The sequence below is a fragment of the Buteo buteo genome, chromosome 16 (assembly GCF_964188355.1).
Source record: "Buteo buteo chromosome 16, bButBut1.hap1.1, whole genome shotgun sequence".
Classification (NCBI taxonomy): Eukaryota; Metazoa; Chordata; class Aves; order Accipitriformes; family Accipitridae; genus Buteo; species Buteo buteo.
Window position 1 is genome coordinate 21,708,732 of NC_134186.1, and position 23,034 is coordinate 21,731,765.

The window sequence follows — 23,034 nt, forward strand, 5'->3', positions numbered from 1 at the left end:
GCACACGCAGCTCAACCACATGGCAGCCGTGCAGTGGAGCCTCCGAACAAATACCATTTATCTCTATGTGTTTTAGCAGCCGTTTTCCAGCACCCCGAGCTGGGAGAGAAGACAGTTACAAGAAAATATAGGAAAAGTCACACTCTATTTGCTTTTCATGTGAGGCCCTGGACTGTGATTTTACCACACAGAGCAGATTCTCACTGCAAAGAACTGAGTTGGAGAGGGGAAAAAAAACCCAAACACAACAACAACAAAACAGGAAGGTAAGAAAGAAAAGTATTCTTTTAAGATATATTTTAAACTTGATGCTTTAGCCATATTTAGGAAAAAATAAACAGAACCACAGGTGTTGCAGCAGCTGTATCATATCTCTTTTGTAAGACTTTAAAAGCCCTGTGTATTTCTGCTGTTACAAATGCATGTTATTTATAATGTTTCTATGGATTTTATTGGTATAGATCTAGCTCAGTGCTCTTCTTGGACTTAAATATTATAAGTTTCCTGTATCTTTCCCTAAGTAACACAAACCTAGAGGAAATGAAGAACTGTTCCTGTGGGCTCCTTTACGATGTGCAAGCATAACCCAGTAACTACGTCATCATCATCATCATCATCTTTATAAAATGTTTTGATATTCCTCCTAACTTTTATATAGCAGCAATCTTGTCCAACAAATGGATACTCCTGCTGAGGGAAATCATAGGATAACTCATTTCCCAGACTGAACGAGAAAATTCCAGTGCCTACATGGGGTTTTTTCCCCAAATATTATACATTTTTCTCCCTTGCCAGAAAGCTGTCCTAAGGATAAAAGTTTAGGGACGTAAGCTGGACAGTGGTGTCAACTATAATCACACATGTGAGTTTGTAGACTGTAGGGAAGATCTGCTCAGTTTTTGGCAAGGTCCAGTGGATGACTTTACCACAGTCTCCTTATGCATGGTCTGAAGGAAGCAGTGACCTGTTCTACAGTCAGAACCAAGTCTGCCATTTCACCATCTTTGCCCAAACATAACTTCCTGCTTTGCTTTATTCAATTTGCCTTTAGAGGGGCAATTTTTCAATGTGGGTCTTCAAAAGAATAAAAATAATCTCATACAAGTAGAGTCATAGAATGGTTTGGGTTGGAAGAGACCTTAAAGACCACCTAGTTCCAACCCCCCTGCCATGGGCAGGGACACCTTGCACTAGACCACGTTGCTCAAAGCCCCATCCAACCTGGCCTTGAACACTGCCAGGGATGGGGCATCCACAGCCTCTCTGGGCAACATGTATCTGTTCTCTCTTTTTCTACATTGTTTTTCTCTACTGTGATAAGAAAACTAATTGAAGTAGCCGATTCCTTCAAAAAGAAAAACTCAAAAGTTCTAAATACACTGAACTCCACTGATTGCAAGTCTTGATGTCAAAAACATTTTTCAAATGTATTAAAGGAGCATGGTGGTTGAGCATTTAGTTCTTGAGCCAATATAAAGGCAGCTGTAGATGCAGGTTGGAAAATGCTGAATAGAACATCTAGCATGGCCCTAAGCCTACACAATATTGTCCACTGGGCTATATAAAAACACGACTTGAGTGAGAAGGCAAAGTTTTCTGCTGTTCCAAAAACTTCAGTATGTTAACATAATGAAAGAGCAATGTGCCAAGCAAAGATGGAATAATACACAGTTTTTAGAACATAAAAACCCAACAAAAAAGTTTATGCACATAATTAAATTATCTTTCTGATATGTTTCATTTTTTGTTACTTTTTTAAAAAAGTAGAAACATGCAATTATTGTCTCAGCATATTTTAATCACAGGCAATAACATGGAGTGTTTATAATTCCCTTCACAGCATTCAGCCTATGGAATAGGGAATCAGGTATCACTCAAGACCACAGCAGGGCCCAGTTCTGCTGTCCTTATAGACACAAACTCTCAGCAAGTCAGAGAAGAAATCTTTTGTATATTAGCACAATGTACTGGTGCAGTAAACTGTTTATAATAGCTGGGAAAAGTTTAAAGTTATCCTTGAAACAGGTTTACTTGGAAAAATGGAATATTATAGTCCAACATTATATGCAATAAGTATTAAAATGCTGCTTAAAAAATTCTTGAAAGAAAGACTTTCTTCCCACTCACCAAAAAGTCACAGGTAACCTGTTGTGGTCTATGTGCAGTCTGTAACATATACAATCACTAATGACTGGTGAGCGGTTCCATATTCTCACTAATTTTTTGCTAGCATCAAAGAAATTACTGAACTGAAAAGAAAGAGATTAAACTAAAAATTAAGTTCATCCATCACTCTCTATGAGCCATGAAAAAATCTTCAGAGGGAATAAATCTTTGTGTGAGAGAATACTGCTGTTGAAAACTCTTCATGCTTGAAATGGATGAATACCTTAAAGCTTGTAAGCTGTTCTGTTGACATTTTGCTGTTTTGATTAAGTTTCCTATGCTGCTGCATATAATGTGAAACGTTAGTATGTTGCAGTTATATTTCAAAAGTACCTTTGCTGTATAAACACATAAGTAGTCTACTTATATTCTTAGCTATACTATTACTGGCCTGGAGCTCTTCTGAGTAGCAGTAATAGGCTTAAGAAGCATGTTCATTAGCACTACTAACATACAACAGTAATTAGCAATTACAGCACTCTCTTCGGGTTCAAAATGTTTAGGAGTTTCAAGGAAGATGGGTTTTTTTCAAAACAGAGAGAGGAGTTTAATCTTTTTCTAATTTGAGGAAAAAAAACCCCAACCCATGCCACATGATATTACTGTGAGTTAAGAGAGGTATTTTACAAACATGAATTGAAGTGACTTGCCAGGGCCACAGCTGGAATGACCATGAGAGTGGGATCTGAATTCAGGCTTCCTAGTTTTCAGTTCCTGTGTCAAAGTGGCAGGCAGGCTATGCCTGCAGACTGGTCTTAAAAAAAAAAAAAAGAAAAAAAAAAAAGAAAAAAAAAAGCAGCATTTTTCCCCTAGCAACTCAATCAGAAATCTGCATGCAGTTAAACATTCTTCTCAGTTTAAATGATCTGTAAAACTGCCATGGCTCACAATCATAGAGTATTTTATGAATCTTTACCCGCATACAGAAGCTTTATTCTCAGTTAAAAGCCACATATTTTTAAACATCAGTGATTCTTGATAGAAAAGGCATCCTAAAGTTTTGTTTCCACAGTGGCAATAATTATCAAAGCAGACAGACAAGTTTCCTAAGAAAAACACAGCTAACACTCCTTTCAGAAGAGCAATTCACATGCACACCCCCCTTGGTTGAAGCATCATTGGTATGCATTTTCCTATAGCCACATGGGCTGAATTCACAACTTGGGTGACTGCACGTCCTGCCCTGTAACATACTGCCCATCTCCAACTCTGACTAAGGTCAGTAGCAGACCAGATTCTTTCAAGTGTTGCTGAGCATCTGGCAGGGTTGTGCCCAGTGAGAGGAAGGGTTGCGGAGAGTATCACCATCTACAGTTTCAGTAAGTCTGATATTGTTTGTGTGAAAGTCTTCGATGAATACTATCACTTCCATGGAAACGCTGAAGTAAACTTTTCTGAACTGAAGCACCAGAGTTAAAGGGCTTTAGGCTCTTTCCAAACAAGAACTCTACTCTTTGTACACACCATTAGTTTCTTTCCCCTTGAACACAAAGGAAAACTGTTTCCTAAAAAGACAAATATTTGTTTGTTAAGGCTGCAAGACAAAACTTCCTGATTTTCCTAAAAACAGACATGGGGTTTGGGCACTTACCATCAAAAAAGAAGTGGGGAGATGTTCTTCCTCAATAGGTTGTTTTGCACAAAGATGTAAAAGTTAACTTCAGCCAAAGCAATTGAGCTTTCTAATAGCATTTCGCTCCAACAAATGCCTCATATACAAAAATAGATGAAGAACCATTACAGTACTGCTCCTGGCTTGCCTACAAACCAGAACAAATAACGAAAGTGCCCTTATGTTTCACCGGCCTCTGCTCAGGATTTCCCATGCTAACATATCCTAGCACCAGCCATAGGATAAGAGTCCTTCAGATGCTGAGCAGTCCTTCACGTTTTAAGGTTCTCAGGACTGTGGTGACACAACATAAATGCCTGATAAAGCCAGTCTCGGATTATGTATAAAACTCAAGGAAACCATTACTTTACTAGAATAACAATCTGTGCTTTGTCAGTGCTCAAAAGAAGCCAAGCTCTCTGCTTTGGAATTACATCTCCTAGCAGGAAAAATGCCCCAAAGCAGAACTACTGCTCACTTCACACCCTGATGGAAGAAATGTACGTGTAGACTAAGGTATGCCTGTTGTAAACTAATGTTTAAGAAAAGCATACTTCAGACAGAAGCATCTGAATAAAGTTATTTTATTCAACATTTTGAACCCACATCCTAGAACTAAGTACCCCGCTTGGCACTGGGGGTTGCAGATGACCAAGGTATAGGGAAGTACTCTGATAAAAAAAATATAAAACAAAAAAAATTTTAAAAAAATTTCCACAAACTGCAGTAGTAAATTACAGACATTTACAGCAATTTATTCCCCCACCTCCTTTCAACAGTAAAGTTTGAACAGGGATCACAAACATATCTTAAGAAAAGCTATGGAACTCCAGAATCAGCACTTGGTGATTGGTTTGGAACTGTCCCTCCCTTAATATACTAGGTAGCTTTGTGGTGATCCATTTCAGACATTTTCAGCAATAAAGAAGAAAGAAAAAGATGCTGCCAGCATCCCTTTGTAAGCCTTCAATGGATGACTTACAGGAAGAGGTGACCTCTAACTCATGCCGTCTGACATAACTATCCAGTTAGGTGGTGTGAGACTCATTCCTATGAAACATAGAGGAGGAAGAATTCGAAAGAAACAGGCTACATTTTATCAGCTTTAGAGTCCTTTCTGCTTTTAAATGGCTGCTAAAGAGCTTGTATGTTTGCCAGCTGTTCCAGTCAAGAAACATTCTTTGAAGGGAAATCTAAAAGCTGACCCTGCACATACATGACATAACCCCACCACACAAAAAGAGTAGAGGGTCATGTTCAGTTTAAGAGACTGAATATAGTCTACTGGAGCGAGGCAGGTCCATCCGGGAATTTGTCTTCTTTCTCCCAAAATATAACATAGCACCAGTCTGACAGAGATGTTACAGGAAAGGGCAATTGCACGTTCAAAATATTGGGAGTTAATGATTTTGCTATATTTGAATTCAGTAATTTCTGCCACAAGCTGCAGTGCAATAAAAGAAGCAGATGGACAGAGTTAATTATGGAAGAACTTCACAAAAATAGTGAAATGAGACATGTTAGGTGCAACTTTTCTACAAGACACTGAGAAATCTTCCAATTCCAGCATCCTATTCCCTTGTCACCTTCTCAAAGATAGTTCGAGTTTCACAGGAATAGATGATAAATTTTCCTACTATTTTAATTAAAAATAAATTTTCATGAAAAAAATTTATGCAAGCACAGTGTTTAAATCTATGCTGCTATAGATGTCACTGATAATTGTTCTTAAATCAATAGTTTTGGTTTTATGCAATGTTCAACAAGCCTCTTCCCAGTTAGCAGAGACAAAGAGAGAAGGGGTGGAGAATACTGACAAAGAGGTCAAAGAAAGAAATAGAAGACAGAAAAGGGAAAAAAAAGCAAAACCCAAACCCAAAAGTCTATGAGAGAACTTGCAGCCACCAATTATTATATCTATATAATGCAGAACACTCACAGTCTGCTTTCCAGAATAAATTTGTACTTCCTGCGTCACTCTATTTAGCTCACTGCAAGCTATGTAAGAAAACAATTACATCTTGTCCTTCATCAATAAAGAGCAGAGAGAAGGAAAAAGCTTCTTAGCATTGGTTCAGTCATACCAGAAGAAGGTAAAACCCGTGACCATACATACACTGCTTACTAGGAGCCCCTATAAGTCCAGAAAGACAAACAACACTTGCAGAGGACATCCCAGCATGACAAACGGAGGGAGAGCATCACTCAAGCACACGCAGCTCAACCACATGGCAGCCGTGCAGTGGAGCCTCCGAACAAATACCATTTATCTCTATGTGTTTTAGCAGCCGTTTTCCAGCACCCCGAGCTGGGAGAGAAGACAGTCACAAGAAGATATAGGAAAAGTCACACTGAATTTCCTTTTCATGTAGGGCCTTGGATTTGACTGCATAATATGGGAATTTTGTTATGTGGAACGTCTGATAATCTTAGCACTGGCTAACAATTTTAAGAATGCCTAAGTTCAGACTGGGGGCTAGAGCATGAGTCCTTACCCCTAAAATAATGCTGAAGAGGTAAATGAATCCATCAAAAGTTACTGCAGATACGGTGACTTCTACTCCTTTGATGTTATTAAGTCAAGAACCTTCAGGGATAGGCATGAGAACTATCACTTCAGGCATCTAGTATCTTCAGATTACCCAAATGAAGGGTAAATTCCAGGTCTTCTGCAGTCATTTTATAATGATTTCCCAGTGCAATCTACTTTCAGAACCAGAAGTCCATCCTACCTCCTTCAGAATGCAAAAGGCTATTTGCGGAGTTATGCTCTGCAAAACACAGCTTTGTACAGGAACTATTTTGCATCCTGTGCATATTTACAAGACAGCTAGTTTATTCTTCTCAACGTGGAGCCAACAAAGCTGAGTGAAAACAAGCTACTTTTCCTTTTCCATTTCTTACACCAACACATTTTCATTCAGGTCCAATTCCTGTCCCCTAAAGCTAATCACAAGAGTACCATTCCTCCCTATTTATTATTATACCAACTTTTTAAGTATTTGTGTTCTAAAAAGGCCCCTTATTATTTTTAGTATCAACATAGTCTACCATCAATTTAAAGATGGAAAAAGCAAATCCTGTATGCTTCTGTTCCTTTAGTACCAGCTCGCTTGGTTCCACATTAGTTTTTGGTTTTAAATAGACAACTATACAGAAAGCTCTAGCAGCAATAAATTATTTGTTCCACCAGAGAGATTTATAAGACAAGCTTTTCCAACCCATTGTATTAAAACCCATTCTGAGCTGAAAATTAGTTTTTAAGTTATATAACAGGAAGAGAGAATAAAAATACATGAAATATATTCCATATCACTTAATTGGAAAGCAGTTGAGATTTTGAAAACAAAGAAAAACAAATTTCTTCCAGAACAGGCCTTTGTGGGTTGTTGGTGTTTGTGAGAATCAAGCATAGACCTATGTTATTATTTGTGTCCGAACTCTGGTTAGACAGAGCAGAAATCAAATTCTGGCCACTTGATCCTCTACTGCTCAATTCCAGCATTAATTAGAAGTCACAGAGAAACCTCTAATTTACTCCACTTCCATAAGATCCTTCTCTGGCAAAATGTAGCTGAAAAGTTAAGCATAGTGAGCTTCCTTTCCCATATCATCACCTACTGTGCCTCTTGCTGTCTTTAGAGGTGGGCAGAGGCTTGGCCAAAGAGATCATTTCCACTTCTCCAGTCAGGTTTTGGATGGTTATTAGACCAAAGGAAGAAACAGAAAGGAAATTTCAGCCATTCCAACTACAGCAGTTTAAAATTTAAGGGAAAAAAGGAGTAAAGTCACCAAACAGAAAATAAATAATTTGTTTTCTGATAAAGTTCAGGACATAACTGAGTATTGATCGTTTGAACATTGAGTTATCCTGTTCATCTTTTGTCTTTGTTTCAAGAGCATCCTAAAAATTATTTTGCATTATTTCTTTAATATGCTAGCCTTATATTGGAAGACCCATGTTTCACCTAGAAGACTTAAACAATCTTAATGTAAGACCTGGGAGAGAGCTTCTCAGAGACATAAAGTAACCAAAGACAGCTAGAGGCTACTATGCGATGCAGACCCAAGCACAACTTCTTTTTCCTGCTTCAGCAGGTACATGTAATCACTTGTAGGACTAGCTTGAAAGGCAGACCTACAGCAAAAGACCAACAACCTATTCCCCACAGTTGTGCCTGGATTAACATTGGCTTACTCCTGGGTTTGTGTCCAAGTCATGCTCCCCTAGTTGACACCAAGAAGATTATCTACCTGGACAATACAGGACAGAATAAAATGAAGAAAAGCTACGTGGCACGTCCAGTACCCTGGAGATGTTAAGGATACAATGAAGCTAAAAAAAAAAAAAAAAAGGAAAAAAAGTGTACTTATTCAAAATCAGCACAGATAGAGAAAAAACTAGAACTTCCTCATGTAGTTTTCCTCATTCCTGACCCTGACTTGGCAAGCGCACACACACTGAGCGCAAGGTGGACATTGAGGGGGTCAGAGAGGTGGATTCCCCAGGTGCACAAGACCATGCTGTAACATTGCACAGCGGAACGCAGGGGAAGGGATGCCATACGTGGTATATGAACCAATTGTCAAGGATGGTAGGGCATATAAATCCAGCTTCTCTGCTGTTGAAGTGACACACAGATGCTGCCCGTGTGAGTGAGACACAACGTAAGACCAACAGGGAAACAACAGGCTTATGTCACTTGGTTAGGCAAATCTAAGCTCAAATTCAGCCAAAGCTTCCAAAACTAGGCTGGATATAGTTTATTTTATTTTAAAGAGATTACTTTTCTCCAAGGCCTCAATCTACAAATTGTAGACAGTATAATACTTTCTTCCCTTCTCTTTTTTGTTGGCAATTTGTATTATAAAGTCTTCAAGCCTGTAACTGACTCAACATTCCAGATTTTTATTTTTTTTTTTAACATGTCAACTTAAAGTAAAATTTTTGGGGCCAGATGCAATACATCTTGAAATGAAAGGGCTCTCTTCCTGACCTCAGAGGACTCTGAATGAGATCCTCTGTCCTCAAAAAACCTCAAGCAACTGCAGAAAACAGTAGGGAAGCAAAGCAAGCAGAACAAAAGGGAAAAAAGTCTCGTTCCCCCAGATATAAAAAAACCCAACCAACCAAACAAACAAAAAACCCACACACATCATGCAAGGCACAATGAGAAAAAACTGCAGACAACACTAATTCTGCAAAAGCACTCCTGCATTATTGAAAATCTATGTTGTAACAAATTGATCTGACTGAAAAGGTAAAATTCTAGACTGAGGCAAGAGGGCCAAGTCTCCCCCCTCAAATGAGCAAACAACTTTATTGTTTTACTAAAAATGACTTCTCATTACGAACACTCACAGTGTAAGATTTCAAAGCTATTGAACCTATACAATGAACTGACATCCCCATTAACTTTTTTCAAGAGAAACAGCTATTAGTCTTCACTGTTTCGTGCAGCATTCCAACAATTGCTGCATTTCATCAACTTTGGCTATTTCAGAAATTTAGTCAATAACATTCTGGGCAAAAAAGACCTTAGCAGAAAATATTTTTCAACAACAACAACAACAACAACAAAATCAGGTTGTTCAAGCAATTACAATGATTCACCTGCAAATAGAAAAAAACCAAACCCCTTGCTCTTCTGCACAATGCAGCTGGGCAAGCTACTGTCTAAGCACTAAAATTAACTGTACAAGAACTAGGGCTGCACACATGGGAATGCATGGGGAGGCAGGTCACAAGATCATAAGAAAAGGACATCTGTTGTTCGTATTTAAGATTCACACCTGTCCCTCTACTCAAGAGCTGGGATTCTTTCTCATCCCTTTAGAATATATTAATGTAAAATGCAGTTATTCATCTTTGGACAAAGTAATTGAAACTACTATGAGTACAATTAAAATATTCCAAGATTCTGCTCCAGGTTCTTCCCATGCCTCTTAGAGTGTCAAAGCCCTGGCAAAATTTGCTTCATATAGTTCTGTGCCTAGAAATTAGGTCTAATCTTCTACCACGTAAATGAAGCTCAGTAAACAGAAACAGAGAAAAAAAAACCTCAACAACAAAACATTAGCCCAGCCTCTTCACAGTAATACATGGTAGGATGACAACAGATAACAGGCACAAGTTGAAACAAAAGAGATTCAGACTGGCTATAAGGAAACACTTCAGCATTTTACCAGTAAATCAGTGGACCCTTCCAAGCTGAATTATCCTATGACCCTATGAGATGAATCATGATTCTGGGTTTGCTATTTTTGGGTTTTAGTCTCATTTGTGACCTCACACATTTTTGACCTTACACTATACAAACATGGAACTGAAGAAAGAATAATTGATTTCCTTAAGGGTTTTTAACTGATTTCCTTGCTTTACCCTTAGTGTGTTATACATTTTAATTTATTTTTATTTTCCTGTATGACAGATGGATGCACAGAAAGATTAAAATAAAAGCTATAAATAATTTGAAATACGTAACCACATTACAATCAGACCTAATTTTATTAAGACAGAACTATGTTTGAAGTACACCTATTCTTTTATTGCAACTACAGCTACAAGTCCAGAATGGATCTGGAGGATTACAAAGTGAGTATGCAGAAAAGGAAGACCACAGAATTAGTGGCTGTGAAAACTCTGGGTTTGGTAGCACATAGTGATAAAGATGATAAAGAAGAAATCTGAAGAAATTTAGATTTTTCACTTGGAATCCAGTCTGTTGTGCAACCTGGCTTTAAAAGTCTCAGTATCTACGTTTAACATAAAAGGCTAAGCTTGGCATCCTGTCACAAGCTAGCCTTTTCAATAAGTGGCCAAAATCCAACTCACCACATTTTACCACAAGGCCACATTTAATTTTGCAAATCCTTGCTTCATTTGCTATACTTCCAACCTCTCCATTAACTTTATTGTCCCACAGATGACAGTTTTCTTCACCATTCTTGATTTAAATCCAAGGCATGTTCCCAGCCCTGATTTATCTGCAAAGCACCACAGTAGACGATTTGGTGGAAACCACAGTACATGCTTCTTTAATTACAGACAGTATCATAATGCGCATGTATATGGACAAGGGAGCTAATTTGACATTGAACAAACAACAGGGAAGGAGAAGCCTGTGCATAATTTTCTATGTTTTAAAGACTATGAATAACAGGAGTTTAATTATATCATGTCATATCTATATGCACGTAGATCATCAACAAGGCTGCTCCAGACAGCACTCCGCTAGTTACATTAAAGATGTACTTTTATCTCGTGCAATAAAAGCAGTAGGTTGTCATCTTTCTCATGGAATAACCCTACCAAGAATGGCATATTCTAGCTGGAGAGTGTCACAGGTATTTCCTGACGAGTGGAAAGGTGAGGTACAGGAATCTTAGGTTCTTTCCAGCTCTCAGACAAATTTTCTTTAACATGTAGTTTTTCATACCAGCACAATCATTTCAGTTCTTCGCAGCCAACACGTCCTTAATACACTTCTACTTCTCTCTCTTCTTTGGTTCTTTTTCCTAATCTTGTTTTCTTAGTCTCATTCTTTTCACTCTCCTTATCCAAGCACTAGTAAAACTGATCTCTCCAGGACATTCAGTACCTTAGAGTTACCTGCTCACTACCAGTCCCATTCTCTAGTACCCTCCTACTCAAACCAACCAGCATATGTATGTCCCTTATTTATTCCAGTTTCATGTTTCCTACTCCTTCTGCTTCTCCCAGTCTATCAACATTTTTAGATTTCCCATCAATGATAAGAATTTTGCATCTATAAAGCACTAAATTACTTCTAATGTGGAAATGAGACAGCAATAGCATGGGATGAGCCATGGAAGCACACAAGGGATCAGCGTTCTGAAATATTTTCTCCTTCCTTAATATTTAGGTTTTGTTGCCTATTTACCATAATTTAAAGGGGTTTTTTTTTTAAAAAAGAAAAACAACCTATGAAATTATCAGTATTATCTATGGTTGCTGTAAAGCATGATTTAATGAAAAACAAGAAACATTATGTACCCAATAAAGCAGAACTTTTCCTTTAATTAATTCATGCTTACAAATTTAAGAGTTCTTTTACATATCTACAATCCAGATGGTCTTGTAAATAAGAGCGAGCTTTGGATGCTGTTTTTAGAAACAAGTTGTATGAAAGATGCAAAGTAGAAAGTGTACTGAGATGGGTGAGATAATTTATTGACAATGCTGTAGAGAGTATCCTTTTTGATGCTAGTCACAAGCTAACCTACATTAATTTCAACACAGTTACTCTGTAATACTGTGATATTTGATAGGAATTCAGAGAAAGATACATGCTATCTAGGACTGTCAAGACTATCAAATACATAAGGAATATTAAGTATGAGTGTATTTGTCCTAATTAAAATATTATTAATATGATATAGCTTTTTAATAAGGGAAAACTCATTTATTTCTTTTCTCACACAAGCCACTGCTTAGGCCTGATCAATTCCGGTAGATTTCTCTTCCTGGGAGAACTATTAGAAGAAAAGATTTCTATCGTTTCTTATATAGCAAAGAAGGATTTATTACTTGATGATAATGCTATGCAAACAAGAACTAGCAAAGCAAACTTATTACAGAGCACATTACATGAGAAGAAAAAAAAAAAGAAAAACTGTGCAAAATAAAAAAAAGGCAATTTGTTTGAAAATTCCCCAAATTACTCATGTAGTACCTCACAAATCAAGTAAAAGTTAGAACATTTTGAATGCTGATTCAAAGAGTTGCCTTCCAACAATCCATGCATTCCACAGCAAGGGTAGAATTTTAATTCCTTTGTTAAAAACAACTTTTCACTCAGCAAATAACCTCTGCTTACCTACATCACAGATATTTTTTCAGACTGATCCTGCTAAATCACAAACTGTAAGGTTCAAAATAGCTGCAAGATAAGTAATTTGTTTTAATGATATACAGAACACCTTATTTTGAATAAGGCTGTCATAAAACATAAGGGAATCTGTATTTCAAATCTTTGAATGGCTCTGCTTCCAGATTTCTTGTTTCTAGAGGAGTTTAACTTTTGTTTAACTTTAAAAGGCATTTGTTACTTAAAGGGGGAGATTTAATCTGTTGTGAAAATCAGCTGATATGCTCTCCTCCTCATGGTAGTACACCTGAACGTGCACTAGGAACACAATGAGGTGATAAACTTTTATTGTGTATCAGTTTTTATTTATTGTCTCTAGAAGGGATTGATATTAAACACATATCAATCTCATAAAGGGGATATGGTAAATAAGAAGAAAAACATGAGAGAAATCACCCTTTTCCTACATTTGTGGAATAGCAAGGAAGCTCTTAGACAGGAATGCTCAGGTAATCTTTGGGAATCAGGTACAGGAAATACGTTAAATATTTTTCCTGTCCCATATACATACTCCTTTGGGTACGACTGAGTACTGAAATCCCCAAGTCTTTGGAAAATGGATTATCCCCTTGGCGTGCATTTCTACAGAGACTGACACAAGTGGATCGAATTCACTACTTGGCTATATATATGTTACTACAAGATACTAGACTGTATCACAAATGTGAATGTTACTGTGAATATCTGAAATTATCACTTGATGTCCTGCATCTAAAATGGTGCCTTGTAAATGGATGGCATTAGTTTTTCAGTAGCAGAAACAGCGTATTAACATTAGCTATGAGAGAACACGAGGATCAGAAGTATATTCTTCAGCTTATTCTCTTTCTCTGTTTTTTGTTGTTGTTTTTTTTAATACACAGTTACTCTGTGGTAGGAGAAGGAAACAGAGAGATACACAGTCTCTAGATAAAAGCACAAACTTTTCCACTGACTATTTATTCAAGGGTATAAAATCTTTAGCTCTATTGCACTAAAATCAGCTATTCTTTTGTTCGTTTTATAGTATTAAAAACTCCCACACCCAAAGGCTGCGGCAACCAACATTATCATAATCTAGGGTGCAGTATGCAAGATTTTGCCTGTCTGGAATAGTTTAGATGGGTACCTGTCAAGTTATTTCTTAAGAAAATAAACATTCTTACTAGGTTTTTTCTGCTGCAGTTGAAGAATCACTTGGCTCATACAGTCATGCTTGTAAATATATGCAATGGATAACCTAGAGAGCCCAAATTCATTAATTTATAAAGATAAGTAAATGTGTATGAAATAATTAAATTTTACTAATTTTCTTTTTCCAGTATTTTGCTCTTCTGCAAATACTAATAAATTCACCTCTTTCAGGAAAGCACATTAAGTCAGTGTGCTTCAGCAATGCCGATGTCTTAATGCAAATCAAACAATTATGTATTTAAATATTTTCTTCAACAAGGATGCTATGTTATATTAGAGTGCTTTGTTAAATCAAAATCTCATTGACCCCGTTCATGATGATGAACACATTGTGTTCATGACTTGTTACCAACATGTCTAATTTTTATCCAAGAGAAGACTGACTGAACTTTGGTAACCATCTACCATCAATGAAAAAGCAAAATTGTGATGTTTCTCTTGCTGAAGCAGTGTAAAGATGTATTGGCAACTACAGCTTTTAGGGCCTTGAACAAGATACTGCTTGAAGCACTGCTGTTGCTTCATATGGATTTTTACAGACAAAAAGAAATGGGACTCCTTTGGCTTGAAACAAAGAGATGAATCTTAAGTGTACACAGTGGTATTAGGAATTACACAGAAATCTAGACATCACCATTAACACACTGAGGAAAAGCAATCAGACAAAATGCAAAAAAAAATATCAAGATGTCCGTTTTTTCAGGTGCAAGGTATATACACCCATAGGAAAATCCGAAGATCAGTATATTGCTCAGAAATGGGTAGAATAGATTTTTTTCAACTGTGTGTGATATGTGGCAAAAATATTTGAGATAGATAGGGCCTGTGGTTATAATGTGAGTTAAATGCTGTTATTAATCCTATGGCCAAAAAATGTATTAAATACATTGAGCCCACTATAATTCAGCGGTCGTTTATGCAGGAGAATTATTGTGCAATGAGGTAGGATATTAATTTACAGAACACTGACTTCCTCACATTAACCTCTTTGTATATCCTCATAGAGTACACTAAATTCAAAGCAATGCAATCCATTTACTAAATGGCACACAGTGCAACACCCACACTGCCAAAGACTTGGGGCACCAATGCATAATGTATACCTCTTGGGTCAAAAAATGGAAAATTGTCCAAATTCCTCCTGCTTTGGAATGACCCTGGCACCATAGTGCATAGCACTTGGCCAAAAATTTCCTCTGACCTTCCCACACAGGTCCTTATGGCACTGCAACCTTAGCAGGCATAGTAAAGTATTTTTTCAAGTTCAGAGCAAAGAAATGGTGGCAGGGCTGCAGTCATGCAAATGTGAAGCGGTTAGATTGATATAAATTTACACTTCAGCTTCCTGATTTTCAAGTTCACCATGCAGACAAATGCTCAACCTTTTTTAAACGAAGCTTGGCATTTATAGAATATATAAATAAAAATTAATCAAGACTACTTTGGATTAGTCTCCCATTCACTATTTCAGTACTCTTCTGTCTATTGTTCATTTAATATATCATACTGCGAATGTCTTCAGAACAAAACATTGATATTATTTACTTTGTCTTCCAAGAAGATAGTAATTTAATTCCAGAATATTAACTTTCCAATAATTACAAAAAAAGTTAGCAACCATCTTGGTAATACCTTATGAACATATTAAATAAGCATTTATTATGGTTAGCATTACAAGTGCCTTGAAATCTGTCCTTTAAAAATTTTTGTCTTTCAATTCTTTGGGCAAATTTTTAGCTGCAAGTCTACCTGAAGACATGTTTTTTTCAAGACTGCATTGTCCCCCATTTCTCTTTACTTTTTCCCCTGAGAGAGTATTAAAGCAGAGCATCAGCCCTTAGCATACTCTGTTTTGGTTTGGGTTTTTTTAAGTGTGAAGAGAATGTTTTCTCACTTCTACCTTTTCATACAGTGTTTGGTCATATAGAAAAATGTAAGATGTACCCTTCTGTATTAAAAAAAGCAGCAGCTCTTCCCCAAAATAAAAAGAATGGCATTCAAGATGCCAGGAGGAAGATTCAAGCTTTCTAAACAGCCTCATTTATTTATTTTAATCTAATTATAATGAGGTTTGTTTATTCAAAGAAACACCTTTGTTACCAGAAAAGACTATACACGAAGCAGATTCAATCTGTATTGGCAGCTGTTCTTCTAAATAATATTATTCTTTTCACTGGCCATGACATTTGCAAATACGTTGCTTAATAGCCAAATACTTAGAAACATCAGGATAAATGTCACTTACCTGTTCTTGATTCACATTTGGAACGTGCCACTGCTTAAAGTGCCTTAAAAATACTATCGTCTATGGTGACTGATAGAGTTACAATACCAACAGGGTATCGGACTGTACTACTGTAATCATCCATCTATCAATAATGCCAGAGCCACATATCCATTGTGCTTGTACTTGCCAGCTTATCAAAACCAAACAATTAACTTAAAAACTACTTTCAAATCTATCTTCAATGGTTGAATTAACTCTGCTGCAAGATTTGACTTGAACTGTAAATCTGATTAATCTCTTTGATGTATTTATGATATTTTCACTGTACATACAGATTTACCTGATGCCTACCTGCCTATCTTTCACAGAATATTTGAAGGACAAATAATAATTCAAAGAACATAGGCTACACATTTATAATTTAGCATCATTATAGTATAATTTGTGTGGCTATAAAAACATGCAGTACATGTCCCATTGAAGGTATGATAACAGTTTCAGGATAGTAATATATGCACAGCTAGTTGGGGCTTTATTTCCATCTTTCCATGTCCCAAATTATCAGCTATTAAAAAAAAACAAAAACAAACAAAACAAACAAACAACCAAAAACTCAAAGTTGCTTGGCAAATGAAAATGACCTAGCAGAGAAACTGATCTAACCCTGTTGATGTTTGACATTATGCTTTCAAAATACAGCTTTTCTTATTGCAGACTGAACTCCAGTTATGATTTCCACTGTCCATGTTATTTTTATTCTGTAAAACTCAAATGCAGAAAAAAAAAGTATATGAAACTCGTTTTGAAATAATTTTTAAATAAATAAAGAAACCCCTAATAGATTTTTATATCTGTCATACAAAGCCAATTAAAATCTCCCTGTGGTGAACACAGCATTAAAGTCTGAGTTTTTTCCTGGATTACTCAGTGAGCTACCTTCTCAGACTGATTCTTCATAATCCTCATTATTTCTAGCTTCCAATTTCCTTGTGCTCTGCTGGGTTATCCCTGCAAATGACTACTGGCTTGCAAATAATGCAAGTTATACATTGCCATAAACAGACCATGTGTGGGTTTCCCAAACTCTAATAGGTCTCCCAAATCGAAGGATACTTCCTAAAGCAGTAAAAATCTATTTTTAACTCTATTTTGGCTTTTATAAAAATAGCTAGTTCTTCTTTCACTTTTACTAGAGGTAGTACTTTACACTTTGGATTCCAGTGTACTCTTCAGTATAAAATAAATTTAAAAAAAAAGCATTGTGATTGGAATGGATGGTTGAATTACTACAAAGCACTGTCCATTTGCTTTAAAATAAGAACAACAACAAATTTTCAGAGCTTGATGCCTCTTGAGCACACTAGCAAAGATTTATGGTTTTGGTAAAGTTAGAAAACTGCTATTACACCTTCATAAAGATGCGATTATTTCATTTTCTTCCCCTCAACTTCAGTACTCCTTTGTCGTTTCCATAGTTCGGACAGCTTACAGAAAACATTATGCTGCTTGGTAATTAGACCATCACACAAATCCCAGGAAACCGCAGTTTCATTGAGTCTCAGAGAAAGTTCCAGGCAATTAGGAATAACAAAACATAAGTGTAAGACATGCAACTCATCTTTGTTGTATTTTAAGGGATATTTGTTAAGGAAAATCATAATTTCCATGAGCAGTTTGCATAAATATATTGTATTTTATGCCTGCTGTAAAGTTCTCCAAAATAGTGAAATACATGATCTCTTACTAGATGTTATTAACCTTAAAGATAATTTAATCAGAACTCCTTGGTTTCAGATCTCAAAACACTAAAACTGCTGAACACACTTCCCCCCACCCCCACTCCTGTTCATACCTGCCTAACATAACTTCTTGAATATCCAACTAATATATATATATATATAAAAATAAATATATATATATAATTTATTTTCTTCCACATCAGGATTGGTGATTATATTATATGAAGTATTAGGAGATGCTGTTTACCTTATGAGAGTGTTATATGAGTCAGAACCACATACTTCTATAGCTTGTTTCTTAATTTCTTAACACATCTCTCTTTTTGAACAAGGTGGCATTTAATAACTTTCCCTGGAAAGTGGCACTAACAAATATTGATGCCTTGTTCCAATCAGAATGCTTGTTCACTTGAATGTAATAGCAAGTATTTTTTTCAGTACACTACCTGTGCATATAACTTTGGCATTGATGAATTCACGGTGTTCTCAACTATTATAAATGTTTTGCCTTTTTTAATAAAAGCCTCCTTTTTCTGAAGATAAAATTAGTTTATAATTTACAATGTTTGCTTAGCACAGCACATGCAATTTCAGGCACTGGGAAAGCTATTAGTTTCTTTGCTTGTGCATTTTCTTTGTGGAAGTGCCTCAACATAACTGATACCAGTGCAGAAAGCAACTGTGCTGCCTTGCAGTACCAGTAACCCCACCGGCATGTCAACTAACATAAAATATTATTTGCAAATATTTGAATATAAATAGCATTAACAAGAGTCTTCTTTATTATAATTCAGATCAGGAATGGGGTTCATGTTACATGTTTAATAAAAATTATTTTAAATAAGACTTTGGGAGAAACACTGTCTCATGAATTCCCTTTGCTCACTTAGTCTACATAGGTCAGTTAGATTTGGTTTGATCTGTCTGACAGAACCATGGAAACAGTTCTCTGGTTCTTAGTCTTCGGATTTTTTGGAGGTTTACATACATTCATACGTCTCCAGTCTAAATACTCTCATACACTTAGTACACAGACACATGACAGAACTAGTACTTCAAAATTTCTAGTCTTTCAAGTATGTCTTCATTCAGTGCCAGTATTCACTTCTCAGCTTACTTTCCCCTTCCCACCCTATACTGAATTTTCATAGTGGTCAAAAGGAAAATTTCCCCTTTAATTGAAGAACTTCTCAAAATTGATATAATCTTATTACCATATCACCCAACAGAAACCCGAATAACAGGAAGGAACAGAAACATGGCTACATGTTGTACTCTTAATTTTTGAAGCTAGGAAGATGTCATGAATATGTAGTCTGACCTCTTACATAACATAGATACTAATCAATCTAATTAAGACAATAAATACTCATTAAGAGTAGGCCAGAAAGCTCTCCATGTTTAAAGAAAGATTTCTTTCCTTTGGTTTTTGTCATCTCAACTTTTTATTTCAAAGGACATTCTTTTAAGTTACTTCACATAATGTAATCAAAGTACGTCACTAGCTAAAACAACCAACCAACCAAAAAAACCCCACATACACCTAAACAGACTACAAAAGATATAAGGAAATCTACTTTATATTCTGTCATAAATTCCTGGACAACTATCACATGTCATTTCACGTCTCTGCAGCTTATTCATCCATTGAGGACATAGTCAGTATTTTCTATCAAATATGTCAGGATGCCACAATTGCACTCTTCATCCAAAAGAAGAGCACAGAAATCAGCTACTACTGGTTACTCAATTAATTTAGTGTTAACTTCAGGAATAAAACATTGAGCATGTGGAGATATTAAAACAAATATGTATTTTAAAATATCTGACATAAGCTGGGGCAGAAAAAAAAAGGAAAATCTCTGGCATGTGTCTAAGAATGAGTAACACGAAGCGATACTATATGTTCTAGCAAACATATGTTCTCTGATGATGAAATAATTATGTTCATGTCTACACAACACATGCCTGAATATCCTTTAACTAAAAAAAGCAATGCTTTAGAAACAAGGAGATGTAACAGATGACAATCATATGTCCTAAAACTGAAGTTATTCCATGTCTTTGAAAGGGTGATATGTTGTAAACAGAGTCACCAAAGCATATTAGCTTACAAAATGACAAAAATAAGCAGAGCCATAATTGATGTGAAATTAAAGAACCGTGTGTATTTTCAAATGGCGTGCTTTGAAGCTCATATGTGCACACCGTACTAATGACAACATACCTGGAAGCAACACCAAAATCAGTGGAGCTCAGAGAAAAGTCAGAAACTCAGATATCAAACTGTAAATTCAACCTGTTTTGAAGACTGCAGACTCTTAGAGACAGATTTTGTTTTACAAAGTCATTATCCCATTGGCTTAAAAGACAACCAGAACAATGCACTCAACAAGAAATTAAACTTTAACACCACCTGGACTGCTACCAAATGTGACACAGTGCAATATCTGATCACAAAGACAATTCATCTGTGCCCTTGAAACAAGGGCCCAGTTAAATAAAATATTAATCATGTGTTGACTGTTCACGTACCTAAAGCAACTGCTCACATGCTTGTGGAATTTTAACTCTCCCTCCTCTGCATTTTTTTTTTTTTTTTCCTTCTGGAGTCAAGAATTAAATGCCCAATAACACTTCAGGTCAACAATAGACTGGTTTTAGTTTATTTTGTTTTAAGTAACTTTGGCTTGGACAAGACCGTTTCAAGGACTTCCTGTATTCCGTATCACACTATTAACATGGAGGACAACACAAGTTCTTGAACTGGAGTAACGTTTCACCAGAAAGTAGGAAAGTATTGACTACCTGTTCTGTAGAAAAAAAATCTCAACTTTAAAGTCCATCCTCCACCTTTGGGACAGAGAGGCGGTATCTGCAAAGGCTGGGATGACAACAACCTTAAATTGGATATTAAGAAAAAATTCTTCATGGAAGGGGTTACCAAGCACTGGAACAGGCTGCCCAGGAAAGTAGTTGAGTCACCATCCCGGGAGGTATTTAAAAGACCTGTTGATGTGGCACTTAGGGACACGGTTTAGTGGGACTTGGCAGCGTAACATTTACAATTGGACTTGATGATCTAAAAGGTCCTTTCCAACCTAAATGATTCTATGAGTCTATGATATTAAAAGCCTTCATCAGGCAAGGTGAGTACAAACAGCTAGCAAGAGCACATCAGCTTTTCCATTTTGAATTAGTTTAGTTACTGCATAATATGATATGGTAAACTATTCGAGCTGGCTCTGCCATCCTATACTGGACAAATAATCTTTTGGCAGAAGGAGATATATAAAACCCATAACAATTGTTATTGTGTATGGATTCTGTCTGGAAAAAGAAATTGTTTCTGATAAATTTCATAATTTATGAAAAAAGTTAATTGACATTTCCATAAATAAATTATCAATGTAATACTCATTTGGCTTCTACCTGGCAATAGGCTACTCCCTCTAGGTGAATTTTTTGGTAATGATTGAAAATATATCTCCATAAATTTCTCAGTGCCAATGCCTTTTTCTGTTATTTCCCAAAATAGGGAGAAGCTGCTTTGTCTCTGTTTTCTGCAGGGTTTTGGAAGAACAGCAAGAAGATTTAAGTTCTCAGGGTGGGGGGGGTGAGGAATCAATATACCGTCTTCACAAAAGACATTTTTAACCTTGGCAATTAACTGCCAGTAGCACTTAATATTTCAGAATTACTTAAACCATTGTAATTCTTTTTCATGAGCTAAGGGCCCATCAACAAGTTGTGGGCCAGCTGTGCTTATTATGCATTTTTGTTTCTAGAGCATGCATATATTTTAAACAATACACTTATAATAATACATCATTGCTGCTCTGATAATACAAAATATTTTCAGAAATTAAGAAACAGGTCACTGTATAATTTGCAAAAAATAACTGTTCATTATATGCTGCTCTTTCATAATGGAACAACTTTTTTGAGCACTTTTTAACAGTACAAATTTTTCACTATCGGGGGGTAAGATACTGGAACAGGCTGCCGAGAGATGTTGCAAATGCCACATCACTGGAATTGTTGAAAGTCAGGTTGGACAGGGCTTTGAGCAATGTGATCTACTGAAAGATGTCCCTGCCCATGGTAGGGAGGTTGGACTAGATGATCTTTGAAGGTCCCTTCCAACCCAAGCCATTCCATGATTCTATGAACTTCTTCATTAGATTCAGAAACAAATAAACCAGCTTTGAAGCAGTACTTCAGCTATATTTGTGGCTTATTTATTTATTTTAACTGGTCTGCCTTCAAATATCAATTTATTCCTTCTTTGGATTCACCATATTGAGGAAAAGAGGCAAATAATGAATTTTTGCCTAAAGGATAATGCAGTATGAACTCTTGTGCACTTCACTGCTGAACTTATTAGGAGATGAATATGACCTATAAGATATACTACCTGAATAAGCAATAACAAAGAACAAAAACACTTTTTACAGTTATTTTTCGACAGATTTCTGCCTTGGGATTTTTCTTGCTCAGGTTTCTGTGGGTTTATAGTAAAAATATATATTTATATATGCAAATACATTTCTGTTGGACATATAAACAGGTAAAAAATATGTTATGAAGAAGCTACACTTAATATAAATGTTCTTCAATATACTGCCACGAAGCAAATAAAAGGTCACAGTACTTAAAAAGGAACATCTTGTAGAGAGTGAAGAAACAAACTTCTTGATTGCATAGGCTTGAAACATTCTTTAAAGCCTGATGTCTTCCTTTCTGCAGCGGCTCGACATATAGAAGTCTCAGAATCAAATTAAAACAAACACAGAAACAAATTTCCTACTACTTAGCAACTCTTCTTCCCTGAAAGGAAAGCATCACACATACAAAATGGTCTTCAAAAATTTAACAAAGTAAGTCACTATTGAGGAGTTAGCCATGTGTGTATGTACATGTAATTTCACACATTTTCTATATGTTTTGAAAACACTTGCAGGACCCATAGACTTTACCATAAATGTGTGATACTTTAAGTAATAAGTGCCAGAAAAACATGTCTTTGCCCTTTTTTTGTTTGTTGTTTTCAAAAATAAACAAAAAGTATCAATTACTTACTTTGGCACAAATCATCAGTAAAATATTTTCCCCTGGAGGATAACACTATTTTAATAGAAATAATGAGTCAATAAGCATCCAGAATGGCAACTGAAATAAATACACTGTACACAAAGCTAAGTGCACTGCAGAGCATCAGCTATA